This window comes from Piliocolobus tephrosceles, chromosome 19 (assembly GCF_002776525.5).
Source record: "Piliocolobus tephrosceles isolate RC106 chromosome 19, ASM277652v3, whole genome shotgun sequence".
NCBI lineage: Eukaryota > Metazoa > Chordata > Mammalia > Primates > Cercopithecidae > Piliocolobus > Piliocolobus tephrosceles.
Window position 1 is genome coordinate 61,175,618 of NC_045452.1, and position 18,085 is coordinate 61,193,702.

The 18,085-nt window shown below is 41.3% G+C and overlaps 1 protein-coding gene across 1 annotated transcript in view; it reads right to left on the bottom strand.

The window, feature by feature from the left end:
- The window catches only part of CHODL (chondrolectin), a 467,165-nt gene that overhangs the window by 354,318 nt on the left and 94,762 nt on the right, over window positions 1–18,085 (bottom strand). Inside the window, exon 3 of the mRNA XM_023227519.3 lies at window positions 7,010–7,191. The gene's annotated coding sequence lies outside the window, so the exon portion shown is untranslated. The remainder of the gene's footprint in view (window positions 1–7,009; window positions 7,192–18,085) is intronic.

An 18,085-nucleotide genomic window follows, 5' to 3' on the forward strand; every position in this document is an offset into this window, starting at 1 on the left:
AAAAGTCCAGGTCAGAACAGTCCAGACTAATGGTATAATGACAATCTTCATTTCAAGTTAAAACTTCTCTCTCCCAGCTTCAGGCTTGGAAGCCCGCAGTGGGCAAAGAGGATGAAGCTGGCTTCCTTTCTCTTCCTTGTTCACCCCCCTCTCCTGCTAGGTCAGGCCCAGGGAAGAGGAGTTGGCAGGAAAGTGCACAGCTGCTCCATGGTGACACAGTTGTGATCTCATATCATTTCTCTCCGGTCTCCACAGCTGATTGTCCTCTAAAGGGTCTTTGGAGACAGCCCTCGGACACCCTCGCACTAGAGTGCACCAACTGCCTCTCCTCCCGCAGGCCACTTACTGCTCCTCCCTGCTGGCCCCTGGGCTTCTGGCTGCCCATTTCTCTCCTCAAGTCCCTTCACCATCAGCTATACTCCAGTGGAGGATGCAGACTAGCTCTCTTTTCTGCACTCACACAGCTTTCACAGGATATGCTACTTTTATTCTCCCCCTTGTGTACATGCCTTTGCTCCCTGTTTAGCACTTTGTACGGTGCTACCGGGCAGAGGCACTTCCAGCCACAACCTCTCACTTTTAGCTTCCTCAGGCATGAGCCAAATATCAGACTCTCTATCCTTCCAACTCCAAGAGACCCTCGCATTCCTCAACATCCTTCTTCTCTTCCAAAGAAAGGGAGAGGAGAAGAGCAGCATGTCAACAACACTCTCCAAAGAATTCCTGACTCTCAGCTTCTTTGACTTCACCCTGTTTTGAAACTCAAGTAAGTGATTGTTTGAACCTGACTTTGTGTCACCATCTTTCTAGTTCCACAAGAATAGATTGGCACCTTTTCTAAAATACCGGGCTACTTAAGAACCAGTATTTTGTTCCTGGCCTTTGGGACTTGTATAAAACTGAAGAATTGGCTGGGCACAGTGGCTCATGCCTGTAATCCCAGCACTTTGGGAGGCTGATGCAGGCGGATCATGAGGTCAGGAGTTTGAGACCAGACTGGCCAACATGGTGAAACCCCTTCTCTACTAAAAATACAAAAAATTAGCTGAGTGTGGTGGTGGGTGTCTGTAATCCCAGCTACTCAGGAGGCTGAGGCAGAATTGCTTGAACCTGGGAGGTGGAGGTTGCAGTGAGCCAAGATCGTGACCCCGCACTCCAGCCTGGGTGACAGGGTGAGACTTCGTCTCAAAAAACAACAACAAAAAAAAAAAAAAAATGAAGAATTAGGGAAAATGTTATATAAAATGTCCTCTGTGACCTGTGGGAAAGTTGTTACATCTTTTTACTTATTTTATTTTACAAATCTGTAAAATTGAGCCCATGCTTACATCTACCTCATAGGGCAGTTGTCAGAATTTAGTGTGATAATGCAGATTTTGGCAGGAAAAAAAAAAAAAAGAGGCAGAATAAGACAAAGTCTGCTTTAAATACTGGAAAAGCTTGTGAAAGGAAAATAAATCTTGAGGCCCCCAAATCACTAAGCTAAATGGAAAAGTCAAGCAGGGAACTACTTAAGGCAAACCTGCCTCCCATTCTACTCAAAGCCACCTGTGCTCTGACCACCTTGGGCACATGCTGTCAAGACCTCCTGAGGCTGTGTCACCGGTGCATGTCCTCCACCTTGGCAAAATAAACTTTCTAAATTAACCGAGACCTGTCTCAGATATTTGGAGTTCACAACCTTTAGGAGCTACATCTCAGTGCATTCAGTAAAAGAACAAACTTAAAGCTAAGGCCTCATAAGGAATGTCACCCCACATTCCTGATATCTATGTAAAATGGTGCTGTTGTTATTGTGTTTAATTTCCACATACATAGCAGTAATACTATCACACTACATTGGCAATGTGAGGGTTAGAATATCCCTTTATTTAATTAAAGTACTTCATAGATAAGGGTGCTAACAACCTTATCAGAGCTACCACTGATGAGTTCCAAACCAGATTTATCAACCCATCTTGAGCGTCTCCTCTGATTCTTAAGCCTCATCTATTTTGTGGGCCATTGGCTGCTTGCTCTGTAGTAACTGCAGCCACAGCAAGTCATGCTAGGCTGTCCAGCCATCCAGAATCCCTGGGTCCTCACTCCACCTCTAAAGCAGTGGAGCAATGTTATAAATTTTCCCTGGAATGACCTTTAGCCAGCAGGAGACAGGAGACATGAGTCAGCTCACAGATAAATTTCCCCCACAATTTTCCATCTGATGGGCTGTTCTGAGGTACATTTTTTTTTTTTTTAGAGACATGTAGCAGTGGCCCACTTGGTATATATCACCTTGAATTTGCTTCTTATCCTTCTCTGTCTCACTTCCTCTTTTCTTCACTCTAACTGCACTGCCATGTACCTCCTAATTAAGCATTATCACTTCAGGTTTGCCTAAGATTCTTTTGGTTAAGTTGAACATGAACTGTTAACAAGAAACCAGAAATAGCATCATATTTCATAACTTTTCCTTTATTGTGGAATAAATCTGGACAATGAATTTATTCTTCTTCTTGGAAAAAAATAGAAATTTGGAGTGTTCACTGAGATAATTTGGTAAAGCACTAAATGTTTATTACTACTCACAGTATGATTCATTTAAACATCTGCTCTCCACATGCTGCATCAACCTAGTCCAGCTCAGCATTATCTCTTGCCTGGACTTGTACCAAAAATTCCTAGCTGGCCTTCCTGATGCTAGCCCTAACCTGTTTCAACACATTGTCCTCCCTGCTGCCAGAAAGATTCATCAGTCAGGATATACTAACTGCTGTAATAAACAACTCCACAACACCCTGAGTCCCAAAGCTTAACACAGCATCTGCCTGTTTCTCACACATGTCTCAATTCAATGAGAGACAAAAATGGATAAATGTCTATTCCACCTAATCTTTTAAGGACTTGCTTCCTTCTCCTAGCTGCTCCTTCATCCCCCTAGAGTTTACATCCTATTCTAGATACTGTACCTCCCACCTGCCAAGTAGCAAAGAAAGAAAGCATGCAAGATTGTGCACAAGAGGGTTAGACCCCCAGCCTATAAGGGGCACACATCACTTCTGCCCAACACATCCTGTGATGGTTAATTTTATGTGTTATCTTAGATGATGTTTTTGAATGGTATTAACATTTAAAACAGTGAACTTTGCGTAAAGAAGACTGCCCTCCTATAATATAGATGAAGCTCATGCAATCAGTTGAAGGCCTGAATAGAACAAAAAGACCAGCCTCCTCAAGCAAGAGGGAATTCTTCAGCAAACTATGTTCACATTTCATTGGCATGAGAGGCTCTCCTGAGCCTCTGCCTGCCATTTCACGCTGCAGATTTTGGACTTCCCAGTCTCTATAATCACATGAAACAATTTCTTATAATAAATCTGTTTCTGTCTATCTATCTATCCATCCATCCTATTGGTCCTATTTATCTTGTGAGTCCTGACTAATACACACCCTTGGCCAAAAGTTAGGTATATGGACCCTAATTGCAAGGGAGCTTGGAAATGTAGCTTGTAGAAAAGAGGCAAGACATGAACAGTGGCAGCAAAACTTTCAAAAATAGACATATGAACATATAACTTCCCTGTATTAAATCCATCTTTTTATTGCCCTTGGAACAATATGAAAACTTACTATGAAGCTGTCAGTTCTTCAGATCCTTATCTTTGTCTTCAGTGGGGCCTCTGACTCTCTCACTAGCAGTATACAGTCAGATGTATTTATTCCAATAGATCTGACTCTCTGTTGACTCCAGCTCTTCCTCATACACTGTTAATAATGATAGCTACCATTTATTGAGCATGTGCTATCTGCCAAGCACTGTCTCAAAAACGTAAATGCATTTTCTTGTTTAATCCTTACAACAACTTGTGAGTTTAGTATATGATATGGTTTTTCTGTGTCCCCACCCAAATATCATCTTCAATTATAACTCCCACAATTCTCATATGTCATGGGAGGAACCCAGTGGGAGGTGATTAAATTACGGGGGCAGATCTTTTCTGTGCTGTTCTTGTGATAGTGAATGAGTCTCACAAGATTTGATGGTTTTAAAAATGAGAGTTTCCCTGCACAAGCTCTCTCTTTGCCTGCTGCCATCCATGTAAGACGTGACTTGCTCCTCCTTGCCTTCCACCACGATTGTGAGGCCTCCCCAGCCATGTGAAACTGTAAGTCCATTAAACTTCTTTCTTTCATAAATTGCCCAGTCTTGGGTATATCTTTATCAGCAGCATGAAAACTGACTAATACAGTAAATTGGTACCAGTAAAGTGGGGTGCTGCTGAAAAGATACCCAAAAATGTGGAGGCAACTTTGGAGCTGGGTAACAGACAGAGGTTAGAACAGTCTGGAGGGCTCAGAAGAAAACAGGAAAATGTGGAAAGTTTGGAACTCCCTAGAGACTTGTTAAATGGCTTTGAACAAAATCCTGATAATGATATGGACAATGAAATCCAGGCTAAGGTGATCTCAGATGGAGATGAAGAACTTCTTGGAAATTGGAGCAAAGCTGACTCCTGTTACAGCAAAGAGACTGGCAGCAATTTGTCCCTGCCCTAGAGATTTGCAGGACTCTGAACTTGAGAAAGATGATTTAGGATATCTGGCAAAAGAAATTTATAAGCAGCAAAGCATTCCAGAGGTGACTTGGGTGCTGTTAAAATAATTCCATTTTAAAAGGGAAACAGAGCATATAAGTTTGAAAAATATGCAGCCTGACAATGAGATAGAAAAGAAAATCCCATTTTCTGAGGAGAAATTCAAGCTGGCTGCAGAAATTTGCATAAGTAACAAGGAACCAAATGTTAATCCCCAAGACAATGGGGAAGATGTCTCCAGGGCATGTCAGAGACCTTTGTGGTTTGTGGCAGCCCCTCTTATCACAGGCTTGGAGGTTTAGGAGGAAAAAATGGTTTCATGGGCCAGGGCCAGGGTCCCTCTGCTGTATGTAGTTTAGGGACTTGGTGTCCTGCATCTCAGCTGCTCCAGCCATGACTAAAAGTAACAGCTTGGGATGTTGCTTCAGAGTGTGGAATACCAAACCTTGGCAACTTCCACATGGTGTTGAGTCTGCAGGTGCACAGAAGTCAAGAATTGAGGTTTGAGAACCTCTGCCTAGATTTCAGAGGATGTATGGAAATGCCTGGATGTCAGGCAGAAGTTTGCTGTAGGGGCAGAGTGCTCATGGAGAACCTCTGCTAGAGCAGTGCAGAAGTGAAATGTGGGGTCAGAGCTCCCACACAGAGTCCCTATGGGGGCACCACCTAGTGTAGCTGTGAGAAGAGGGCCACCATCCTCCAGACCCCAGTATGGTAGATCCACCGACAGCTTGCACTGTGCACCTGTATTTACCCTGCAAAGCCACAGGGGCAGAGCTGCCCAAGGAGATGGGAGCCCAACTCTTGCATCAGCATGACCTAGGTGTGAGGCACAGAGTCAAAGGAGATCATTTTGGAGCTTTAAGATTTGACTGCCCTGCTGGATTTCTGACTTGCATGAGGCCTGTAGCCCTTTGTTTTGGTCAATTTCTCCCATTTGGAATGGCTGCATTTACCCAATTCCTGTACCCACATTGTATCTATGAAGTAACTAACTTACTTTTAATTTTACAGGCTCATAGGCAGAAGTGACTTGCCTTATCTCAGATAAGACTTTAGACTGTAGACTTCTGAGTTAATGCTGAAATGAGTTAAGCCCTTGGGGGACTGTTGGGAAGGCATGATTGGTTTTAAAATGTGAGGACATGAGATTTTGGAGGGGCCAGGGTGGAATGATATTGTTTGTCAGTGTCCCCACCCATATCTCATCTTAAATTGCAACTCCCACAATTCCCATAGGTCATGGGAGGAACCCAGGGAGAGGTGATTAAATTATGGGGGCAGATCTGAATCTCAAGAGATTTGATCGTTTTAAAAATGGGAGTCTCCCTACACAAGCTCTCTCTTTGCCTGCTGCCATCCATGCAAGGCGTGATTTGCTCCTCCTTGCCTTCTGCCATGACTGTGAGACCCCAACCTCCCGCCATGTGAACTGTAAGTTAAACTTCTTTCTTTTGTAAATTGCCCGGTCTCGGGTATGTCTTTATCAGCAGTGTGAAAACGGACTAACACAGTATAATAACTACTTTACAGATGGAAAAACTGTGGCACAGAAAAGTTAGGTAACTCACACAAGGTCAGATAGCAAGTAAACAGTAAAAAATAAAATATTTAAACCCCTCATCCAACTTGAAAACCCTCCTCACCCCCAGTTTCCCTTTGCCATACCCCACCAGCATCAGCCTCTTCATCTGCCTAACACCTTCCTTATCCTCAGGATATCTATTTAAACCTCTCTTGTTTCAGGAGCAATTTATGACTCCATAGACTTCACAAGGTTTATCTACTAAAGCTTTCATGGGATCTTTCACTTCCCATATCGTAGCACATTTATCATAACTACTTGTCTAACTGTTCATCATCTCCTTTAGAGTTTAACTTCAAGTATGGCAGAACCACACACACATACATACACACACACACACACACACACACACACACACACACACACATGCATATCAGAGAGAGACAACAGAAGACTTCATTTTTACAATGTTAGCAAAAAGATAAAATATGCAGTGTGCTAAGTATCACTCATTTACCCCCTGTAGATCTACTCTTTATTCTTCTCTTCTCTGTGTCCCAGGAGATTGACATTTCTGAACCACATCAATGGTTACCTTTCTTCTCTGGCTTCTGTTGGATTTGGCCAGTAGAAGGCACTGCCAGGTAATCGGATGGCAAGAGAAGAGCGAGGTCAGGGTGTGTCCTTCCCTGGGTTGACTGCACCCCTCTACAGATGGCAACCCACTGTGTAGGGCATGAATGTCTTCTAAGTACCCCCTCCCGAGTCTGGTACACTCCTTCCACCTTCTTGCTACTCTCTGCAATCACTAGCCCCAGGATATTTTACTGCCTGTGTTCTTCAGGGTTCTTCAGAGAAACAGAATCAATAGTACATGGATATAGATATAAATACACGAGAGGAGACTTACTATGGGAATTGGCTCAAACATTTATGGAGGCTGAGAAGTCCCACGATCTGTCATCTTCAAGCTGGAGAACCAGGAAAGCCAGTGAAGTAGCTCAGTCTGAGTCCAAAGGCCTGAGAGCCTGGGCAGGATTGCTGGTGCAAGTCTCAGAGTCCTAGGACCAGAGAACCTACGGTTGTGATGGCCTATGGCAGGAAAAGAAAGTGTTTCAGTTCCAGAAGACAGAGAGTGAATCTGATTTTGTTCTGCCTTTTTGTTCTATCCGGGCCCTGAGCTGACTGGATGGTCCTCACTCACATTGAGTGACAGTGAATCTTCCTTACACAGTCTGCTGGCTTAAATGTCAATCTTTTCCAAAATCACCCTTATAGACCCAGAAATAATCCTTTACCAGCTCTCTAGGTATTACTTAATCCAGCCAAGTGTACACCTAAAATTAGCCTTTACACTGTCCCTCGTTGAGTCTCCTTAACCCTTTCCTCACCTTTGAAAATAATCATTTCATCAAACTCCCCTCCATTAACCCATCTGAATATCTGCTATACCTTTCTTGCTGGGACTCTGACTTATACACAGGAAACCTAATGAGAAATGTGCAAAATTTATGTGAAGAAACTATATAACACTAGTAATGGAAAACAACAAAAATAGGTATGAACAAATAAAAAAAGCATACCATATTTCTGAATAGGAAAAATCAACATGATAAAAGTATAAATCTCCATTAATTAATTCATAATTTTAAATTGATTCTAGTAAAAATACTAGCAATAATTTGAACTACTGAAGCTAATCTTAAAGTTTCTATAAAAATATAAGCAAAAATATTTTTTAAAAATCTAAAAAAGAAGAGTAACAAGGAGGAAGTAGCCCTACAAGTCATAAAATATATTACAAAGCTACAATATTAAGAAAATACAGTGCCTGTTCAAAAATAGATAAATAATTCACTGGGATAGAAAAGAAAGTCCAAATAGAGACCTAAATATATAAAATAAGTTTTAGTATGTCATGTGATGTTGTTTTGAATCAGTTGAAAAAAAATGAATTTGCAATAAATGACTTTGAGACAACCTGGATATAAACTGGGAAAAAATAAGCTTCTTTTTCTTAATCTCAGTTAATTTGGGCTCCGTTGCCACTTTCCTCTGAGGTTGTGTTTAAGTTCTGGGGCTATTTGCAGTATCCAAGCATCAGAAGGAGACCATCTGGCTCTGTGTGTAATCTGAGCCTGGGGACACACACTGGTATACCCATTGCCTCCTCTGAAGGAGACATGCCTCATCCCTGTCTGCAGGGCTCCTTCAGGTCCAACACAATCTCTGCTGCTTCTGGGAGACTACTGGAGATTAAGACTCATTCTACATTCATACCATGCTGGGGTACAGAACATCTGTATGATTGTCTAAGGTACCAGGTACCTAGACATGTCATGCAGTCATTTTTTCCCAAATATGACACTTAAGGAGAATGGTTGTGTTAAGTGTTCTTAATAGTCCTATATACCGGAATGTATCTCTCTAATGACTAAAGCATTGTTAGTTTATAGGCTTATAAGCTCAAAGACAGGCAGCACAGTGGCTAAGTCAGGATTCATCCAGGTGACAGAGGCAGATGGGATCTTCTCATCTCTCCAGTGTTACTCCTAGGGAGCAAGGCATAGATCCCTTTATTCACAAATTTCACAAATTCATCTGAATTTTTCTATCTGCCTGGAAAAGCTCTAACCTCCTCCAATCCTCAGCTCTGGCTTTATATTCTCTTTGAGGCTTAGCATTCTGGAAAAGGAAAGCCTGGGAAAGAATGGAAACAAATATGATTTCACCAAACCTTCAAGATCCACATTCCTCTATAGGAAATGAGCACAGAACAGCACAGCTTCTTGAAGAGAGGAAAGGGAAAAAGGATGAAGGCAAATAATCAAGAGAGAAAACACTGAGAGTTCAAAAGTCTATAAGGTACCATATTTATCATGTAAAACGATCACTTAAACAGGTATTTTATGTCACAACAAAACCAACTAGAGAATCAACTGGTCCACATGATGATGATAATACATAAGCATATCCATGAGTAAAAGAGGGAAAACAGAGATTAAATTCTTAAACCACGTTGGGCTTTGCTGAGGAATTCATTTGAAAGATTTCCACTAATAATGTATATTTCCAATTAGACATACTGAAGTACTTCATTAAATGGGAGAAATCTTCCTCAATTTTTTTTCCTGTTTCCTCTCCATTGCATCATTCTTGAATAGTACCCTTCCTTTTATTCACCTTCTCTTTACTTGCCCCTTGGGAAGAACTCTCCTCTCCTCCTCACATATGCGCCTCACCTGAAGATGCCACCACTGGGCCATTCAGTCAGTGACCCACCCACCATCTCTACCAGTTCCTTCCCCTCCTCACGCCAAAATGTGCAGCCTTCTTGTCTTACACCTACTTTCAACCCCTCCCACATGTGTATTCTCGATTTATCTTCCTGCCTTTACCAAAACCTCATTCATTTTTTTTTTCCTGTAAAATTTGATACACATCTTTTGCTTTGGAATTGAAGCTCTCCAGAATATGGCACTTGAAGAGAATGGTTGTGCTAAGTGTTCTTACTGGTCCTATATATGTATTACTAAAGTAGTATTAGAGTATAGGCCTATGAAGATCAAAGATGAGCAGCACAGTGTGTGACTCAGGTTCCAACCTGGAATCAGAAAGCACTCTGCACATCTGTAATACTGTGACATGTCTATTTGCCCTATCCATGGGGCGAGGTATAGAACGCCGAGGAGCACAGAGTTTACATGCTTTCTCCAGGCCAACCACCGTCCCAGCACCTCAATGTGTACACCAGCCAGAAAGTTCTTCTAATACCGTTGATTAGGGTCTGTTATGAAGGTTTCACTATATAGGCATGATTGATTAAATCACTGACCATTGGTGACTGAACTCAAATTCAACTCCTCTTCCCTTCCTATTGGTTGAGTGTTGGAGATGAAAGTTCCAGCCCTCTAATCATGCCTTGGCGTTCCTGGTGACTCAAGCATTTGAGAAATGATTAGATCATGGAAGTGAAGCCCCCATCTTTGGGATTAGTGCCCTTATAAAAGAGGCCCTAGAGAGATCTATTACTCTTTTGCCATGTGAGACGAGGGTGAGGAGATACCATCAATAAAGAAGCCGGCCCTCACCAAACACAGCTGGCACCTTGATCTTGAACTTTCCAGTGTCCAGAACCATGAGAAATAAATATATGCTTCTGTAAACCCCCTGATTTATGGTATTTTGTTATGGCAGCCTGAATGGACTGACCTCCATTATTGCACAGTTGTCTTGTTTTCTTTCTGCAGTCTCACTCTTGCCCTGAAACCCTAACCTTTAGACTACTCCCTGTTCTGGTCTTGGCTTGGGTGGCCTTCACATCCCCACATCATTAGTGCTTCCTTCCACTCCAAATCCAGATCCCAGTCCACCCTCGCAAAGCCACCAGCCCAGCTCCCAAGACCTTGTTTGAGAAGGTTTTCTGTCATTTGCAAATAAAAGAATACTGATCCAATTCACAAGTATCAACATGGTCTGTCATTTGTTTTATAAATTTTCCATTTTGTGCTAGGTTTTCTACTCAATTCCATCACCAGCACTATCTGTTGACATTATTTTCATAGTTATTTTTCGTAAGGAAACATAGTCTTAATACTTCATCAATCATTATAAGTTCCTAGGAATAAACAGAGATAATACAGCCCCTGTAAACTGGAGATGCTACACAATATTCTAACCCTAAGAAAAAGGAAAACACTGTTGCCACTTGGGGTAAGGGGATCAGTGGACCTCATCTTGAGGTATAAGAACACTGTATTTGGTGGTTTGGCACAGTGAGTATGTGAACAAGCTTTGGAACCAGGCAGACAGGGGTTTGAGTTTGCCATTTGCCAGTCCTGTGACTATCTTAGGGTACAGTTTCTTCACCTGTAAATAGACACTTTAATTGTGCATCTCTTATAGAGCTGTCATAGAAAATAAGATAATGCATGTAATGCAATTTCCAAAGTTTCTGGTGCATAGTCAGACTGATAAAATGTTAGCTATTTTTGTTTTATTTTTATTGGAAATGGCAGAGGCTAGGAGATGAGATGAAAGCTGACATTACCCAGGACATTAGAAAATATGTCAAGGGTGAATTTATGAAATTGACCGTCAAAATATTTTTCTGTCATTTTTGATAAATCACTGGAAGGATCTTGAGAACTATATATACCAATGACTCTAACATTAGCACTAGAAAAGACGGCACACTGCAATGAAGTTCAGAATATATATAGAGATATATACATACATACAGATATCCCTACAGATTTGAAACCACCTAAGAAAATGGCAACATGATTTCTATAAGTCACCCCTGACTTCAGCTGTTACCAACAAGTCACCAAATATTTAATCCCACATAGAGATATAAAACAATGTTTATAAATTATTTCATTATAGATGCAAGAATAACTTGCAGCCAACTCATGTGCAGGAAGTTCAAATCTGAGCCCACAAGTCACATGTACAAGAATTAGAGCTTTACTTTTCTGAAATTCAACACATTGTCTGTCCATTTCAAACTCCCATTCAGGAACTAAATTGCAAGCTATTCAAGGCACCCTGCCTCCCACCCCTGATCCAGCCCACTTCCTCCCCTAGACCATGATGAGAGGAGTGAAGCAGGATCAAAAACAAGTGAAGAAGGATCAGTAACAGTACCCCTTGTAGTCAATCACAGCCTGAGACAGAAGAAAAACTCATTGATACCAATACTGTCTTTACTTAATATATTAATATTTTATTCATAATGTACTTTTGTTTCATTTTGATATTTCAAATATGGCATTAAAATATTGAGTTTTCAAGACTGGAGAACCAAATACGGTATATTCTCAGTTGTAAGTGGAAGCTAAGATATGATAACACAAAGGCATAAGAATGATATAACAGACCCTGGAGACTGGGGTGGGGGATGGTTGGGATGGGGATAAGGGATAAAGCACTACAAATCGGGTACAGTATAGGCTGCTCGGGTGACAGGTGCACTAAAATCTCAGGAATTACCACTAAAGAACTTATCCACATAACCAAAACCACCTGTATTCCAAAAACTACTGAAATAAAAATAAAATTTTAAAAAACTAACTAAATAAATAAAATAAAATACTGAGTTTTTTGGCACACCATTAAATGTCACACCCAGGGATGGTGACACACTTGCTTTATCCAGATCCTAACCCTAAACCACACAGGTTGCTGACACATCATTTGGCCTCAACCTCAGGAATCTTCAAACTTGGTCATATTGAATCACTGCTATGCCCATTTCAAGGAGCTCAGAAAAAATGATCTGCTCTCCCATACCACTCTGAGGCTTCAGGTTAATTATCAGTATTGTCTGAGATACTTTCCCACTCTGTGCTGCTCTTAGATACATAAGAAATTGTTCTACTCCTCCTCAGAGTACAAAGAGACAGGCAGGAACCCTAAAAGGATAACAGAAGCCCATCTTCCTGGATGCATCACACTGCAAATTTTACACTTGATGTGGAATATAAGAAGTCGCTGGTAGTTTCTTTTGCTGTGCAGAAGCTCTTTAGTGTCTTTATGTATATATCTATATTGAACTTTTGATATTCTGTTTGTAAACTACCTCTATTAATCTTTCAATCTTATCCCCATAAAATGCCATATTTCCTTATCTTTTAAAAAATAACAAATTATATTCTAGTTTCCCGTTTCTTTCTATTGTAACTAAAAATACATTTTTTTAAATTACATTGAGAGTTGAAGGAAAAAAAAAGAAGTCGCTGGGTCCTCTGCAGTCCGTCTATTTCACCAGGCTTCACCTGGGAAGGGAGGCACAGATCCAGGGGAGTGCTGGTAAGTGTTTAACAACAGCTCTCCAGGATGTGGTGGGGGGACTGGCTAGTAGCATCTGCCCAATTCTGTAGATTAAAACTCTCACCATGGCTGATTTCAAGTTACCAATGTGACTTTTTGCGAACTTTAGCAAGTTCGCAAAACTCCTAAAAATTTAACAATTGGCTCTAGCAATGGAACAAATCAGGTTCAGCAAACAGCAGCATAGTTCCCTTCAATTAATTATCTGAGACTCCAACTTATCTGAGGTTGCTATTTTCCTTTAAGGTGGCAGTGGCAGTCAACAAAGGGGAGAAATCAAGTGTCAGCCTCCAATTGTTAGTGATACCATTATCTAGCCTCTTGTTCACCTTCTCACTTTCTTCCTTCCTAGGTTCAGCAAATTAGGAGCAGGAAAAACAACTCTTTATCTCATCTTCAAAATCTATTATTTACCGCTAAATTCTAGTAGTGGAAATAGATTAGCCCAGAATTTAACTTTTGTGATCAGATCTGTCTGTATTGTCCCTTCTTAAGGCAATGAAGGCAGAACGCCTAACTGTCCTTATGGAGGAAATAGTTTATTATTCTATTTTAAATAATGCCTTTAATTATTTAGTATATTATTTTAATTATTGATTTAATATAATGCTTTTTAGCATATTTTTTTTGTTTTAAAATAAGTGGTTTCACCATTTGAGGATGTCAAGAAATTTTTTTTCATCACTCATATTCTCAGCCCTACACATATCTTATTCTAGGTTCCTCAGTATGTTGAGATGGTTTTTAATATTCCTGAGGGTGATTGGTTTCTTGTTTGTTTGTTTGTTTGTTTTGAGACACAGTCTTGCTCTGTCAACCAGGCTGGAGTGCAGTGGCCGGATCTCGGCTCACTGCAAGCTCCACCTCCCGGGTTCACGCCATTCTCCTGCCTCAGCCTCCCGAGTAGCTGGGACCACAGACGCCCGCCACCTCGCCCGGCTAATTTTTTGTATTTTTTTTTAGTAGAGACAGGGTTTCACCGTGTTAGCCAGGATGGTCTCGATCTCCTGACCTCGTGATCCACCCACCTCAGCCTCCCAAAGTGCTGGGATTACAGGCGTGAGCCACCATGCCCAGCCGGGTTATTGTTTTAAAGACAATATCTTCAAATTTTTTTAAAGAAGTATATATATTTAGCTCTGATTTCCTTTTGTAAATATGAATGGATGTCTTTGGTCCTTCTCTCCAATAGGATGTTAAATGAAATGATGCTGGGATCAGTGTTTCTGATGGCCCAATCTCAAAAGAGTACTCTTTTTGGATACATTTTCCAAAACTTTAAGATATGCAAAACCACCAGCATTTTACTCAGACAAAAAACGACTCTGGTTTACACAGGGTAGGAACTGGTGCTGGGACTTCATTCAGGCTATGAATAGAAGAAGCCTGGGCCAGTAAGAAAACTGACACTGAGAATCGAAGCATGTAGCAAGGATAGTCTCATAAAAAGGAAAGCAACAGAAACGAAATCTGGGCCGGGCGCGGTGGCTCAAGCCTTTAATCTCAGCACTTTGGAAGGCCGAGACGGGCGGATCAATAGGTCAGGAGATCGACACCATGCTGGCTAACACGGTGAAACCCCGTCTCTACTAAAAAATACAAAAAACTAGCCGGGCGAGGTGGCGGGCGCCTGTAGTCCCAGCTACTCGGGAGGCTGAGGCAGGAGAATGGCGTAAAACCCGGGAGGCGGAGCTTGCAGTGAGCTGAGATGGGGCCACTGCACTCCAGCCTGGGTGACTGAGCAAGACTCCGTCTCAAAAAAAAAAAAAAAAAAAAAGAAACGAAATCTGTAAGAACTCCCTCAGGCCTTTGATCACAGAACACCCTGTAGATGTTCCAGGGGCTCATTTAAGACATTGGCTAGTTACTATGTGACCTGAAGCAGCTCAGGCCACCACTCTGAGACTGCTTTTCATCTGAAAAAAAAAAAACACACACACACAGAATATCAACAACTACTTTTGGGCATTCTTATAGGACTATGTTAAGTGCTTGGTAAAATGTAAGGGTATGCCATTACAGCAATAATCATTTTAACAGAATTTCACACTAAAATAATGTGGGTATTTTCTACATTGTTTTTTGTTGGCATTTTACTGTGAAAACCAATAAACCCAGCGGCTGGCACCATGTTTACTATCCAAGGACAAAACTTTTGTGCATACCTTTAGGTTATCTAATACCTGGTACTAAAAGAAAAAAGCAATAAAACCAATTTACAGATTGCATCTAGAACAGACATTATACAATATCCATTTGTGTCAATAAAAATATTGAAGTATAATTTTTATTTTATTTTTTTTTTTTTGAGACAGTCTCGCCCTGTCACCTAGGGTGGAGTGCAGTGGCACCATCTCAGCTCACTGCAACCTCTGCCTCCCAGGTTCAAGCGATTCTTCTGCCTCAGCCTCCGGAGTAGCTGTCCGGAGTAGCTAGGATTACAGGCGCCCACCACCATGTCCAAGTTATATATATATACACACACACACACTTTTTTTTTTTTTTTTTTTTTTTTGCCTTTTTACTGGAGACATGGTTTCACCATATTTGTCAGGCTGGTCTCGAACTCCTGACTCAAGTGATCTGCCCACCTCGGCCTCCCAGAGTGCTGGGATTATGGGCATGACCCACCATACTCGACCTAAAAATATTATTTTTAAATTGGCTTGAGTGTAACTTCTAGCAAGTATAAAAATACTACTTTTAAATTGCCTTGAGCATAATTTCTAACCCATATTTCTAAAAACCCACGGAAGTACTCAAACGCCACATTGGTGGAAGATGTAAGAAGGGGACTTTATAGTCTGCTGTTCTGCCTTTGCTTTCCCGTCTCAGATCCTCAGTGAGGTAGTTAAAGCAACCTCTCATAAGAAAGTGTTGCAATAAAGACAGCAGAGAGGTCACAGAGCAATCAAGAGTCAGGAACTGAGTCTCAAAATGCTTTTTCTCTATCCTTTAGGTAGCTTCACTTCACTCTAACTCTCAATTGTTAGTGGAATCATACCCCATGGATTTTGCTATCTAATGTTGAGAGAAAACTTTAAAACTCCAGGCAATCCATCCCCAGTTCATCAGCTCTCACCTTAGGAGCACTGCTCAGGGCAGGTACAAAGACAGTTACTTCATTCCTCTCACTACAGCCTCGTTTTCTGTCCTCCTCGCTGCCTTCCACCGTCTGAACCGGTACTACTCTTATTCAGTCCCCAAGTATTATTTCCAGGGATTTCCTCAAATCACAAGTCTTTATATAATATTTGGAATTTCATGAGATTCCAATGCAGGAAAAGTGCAATCTCCCACCATTTCTATCACACTGTCTGGAAACCTCCCCTCCCACTTATGTACCTTAATGAAAAGACGAAAATGGAAGAAAACATATCTTTTCCCATAAAAAAAAATCCCCTTTATTAATCAACCAAAAAAATGCTACTTCATGACTCCACTGTGTTCCTTTCCTTTTTTTCCTTTTTTTTTTTTTTTTTTTTTTAGTTTTTGGGAGACACAGGGTCTCACTATGTTACCCAGGCTGGTCTGTAACACCTGGGCTCAAGCCATCCTCCTGTCTTTGGCCTCCCAAAGTGCTGGGATTACAGGCATGAGCCTTCGCACCTGGCTGGCCTCCTTTACTATTTTACATACTCCCTCTCTTCGCTCTTCAGCCGTAACTTCTTTCTCCTGGCTTAACCACCTACCAGAGAGACCGTCCCCCACAACTCCTGCAGATTTCCCTCTAGACGGCTCCATTACTCTATCGCACCACTGTTCAACTCTTTCTTAATTCTTAGCCCAATATAAATTTTTAAATATTCATCATTTATTTTTAATGCTTTTTGTTTATAATCCTACAAGATATACTGAGCTCCACGAGGATCTTTTTGCCATACTCACCTCTGCATTTCAGTGCCTCGCTCGCTGCCTGACATAAAATACTGTGAAGAACTGGGAAGGGACTGAATTTTGCCCTACTCACAAGCCAGTAAGTTTGCCTGCTACAGTTTTATTGACGCCAGTAGGAGACAGGAGATTCAGGGTCAGAGAAGAACAGTTTATTAATTACAACAATAGCAATAGCCAGGATTTTGGCATTTTGGAGACAGTGTCTGGAGCCCCAAGTCTACGGGGTCACACAAAAGGACCAAAAGATACCTGGATACATAGTGGGTTGTGATACAGGAGAGGAATGCTGAGTTTAGGGGATGCAAAAATTTTATAATGGGCAGCAAGTATGTCTGCCCTTTGCTCCAAAGGGAGACCCAATCCCCAGCTTCCAAGGCCATTCACTGTATGAACATCACTGAAAAGATTTTCTGGGACAAAGGGCAATCTGTGCCTTTCTTATAATGTAAAATTTTTGATTTAATGAATAAATGAACTAGAACACCAATCTAGCACAGGTAGTGAAACCATTTTTAAGAAGAGAAAGAACACCTTCTTTTGTTACTGAAGAGATGTCCTTACACAGTGGAATGCTGGCAACTGTTTAACAATCAGCTCTTGGGGATACAGGAGAGCTCATTTGATTTGTAGCATTTCTCAGTTTTCTTGGCAAAAGTATTCACACTGTAACCAACAAGTTACTGAGATCTCAGAATGCAGAGCTGGGGGGAGATGCTGGGCAGCACATCATTGTGTAATATTCCCACCATATGAATGCAAAACATGGAAATCATCTCAATAGGTGATTTTACTATAACAGTAAAAGACTTAGGAAGTGGTGAGTCTTGAGTATATATTACTTTAGTTTTAAAGACAATTTATTTCATTGTAAGTTTATATGACTTATTTTTTTGAGACAGGGCCTTGCTCTTTTTGCCCAGGCTGGAGTGTGGTGGCGCAGTCATAGCTCACTGAAGCCTGAACTCCTGGGCTCACGTGATCCTCCCACCTCAGCTTCCCAAGCAGCTGAGCCTGCAGGCATGCCCTATCATGTCCAGCTAATTTATTTTTATTTTTATTTTTATTTTTTGTAGAGACAGGGGTCTCACTATGTTGTCCAGGCTGGTCTCAAACTCCCGACCTCAGGCAATCGTCCCACTTGGCCTTCCAAAGCTCTGGGATTACAGGTGTGAGCCATTTTGTCCGGCCTTGACTTGGTTTTTAATAATGTCTGTGTTTAACAACTGGCTCACAAAATTCTTGACAATTTAACAAT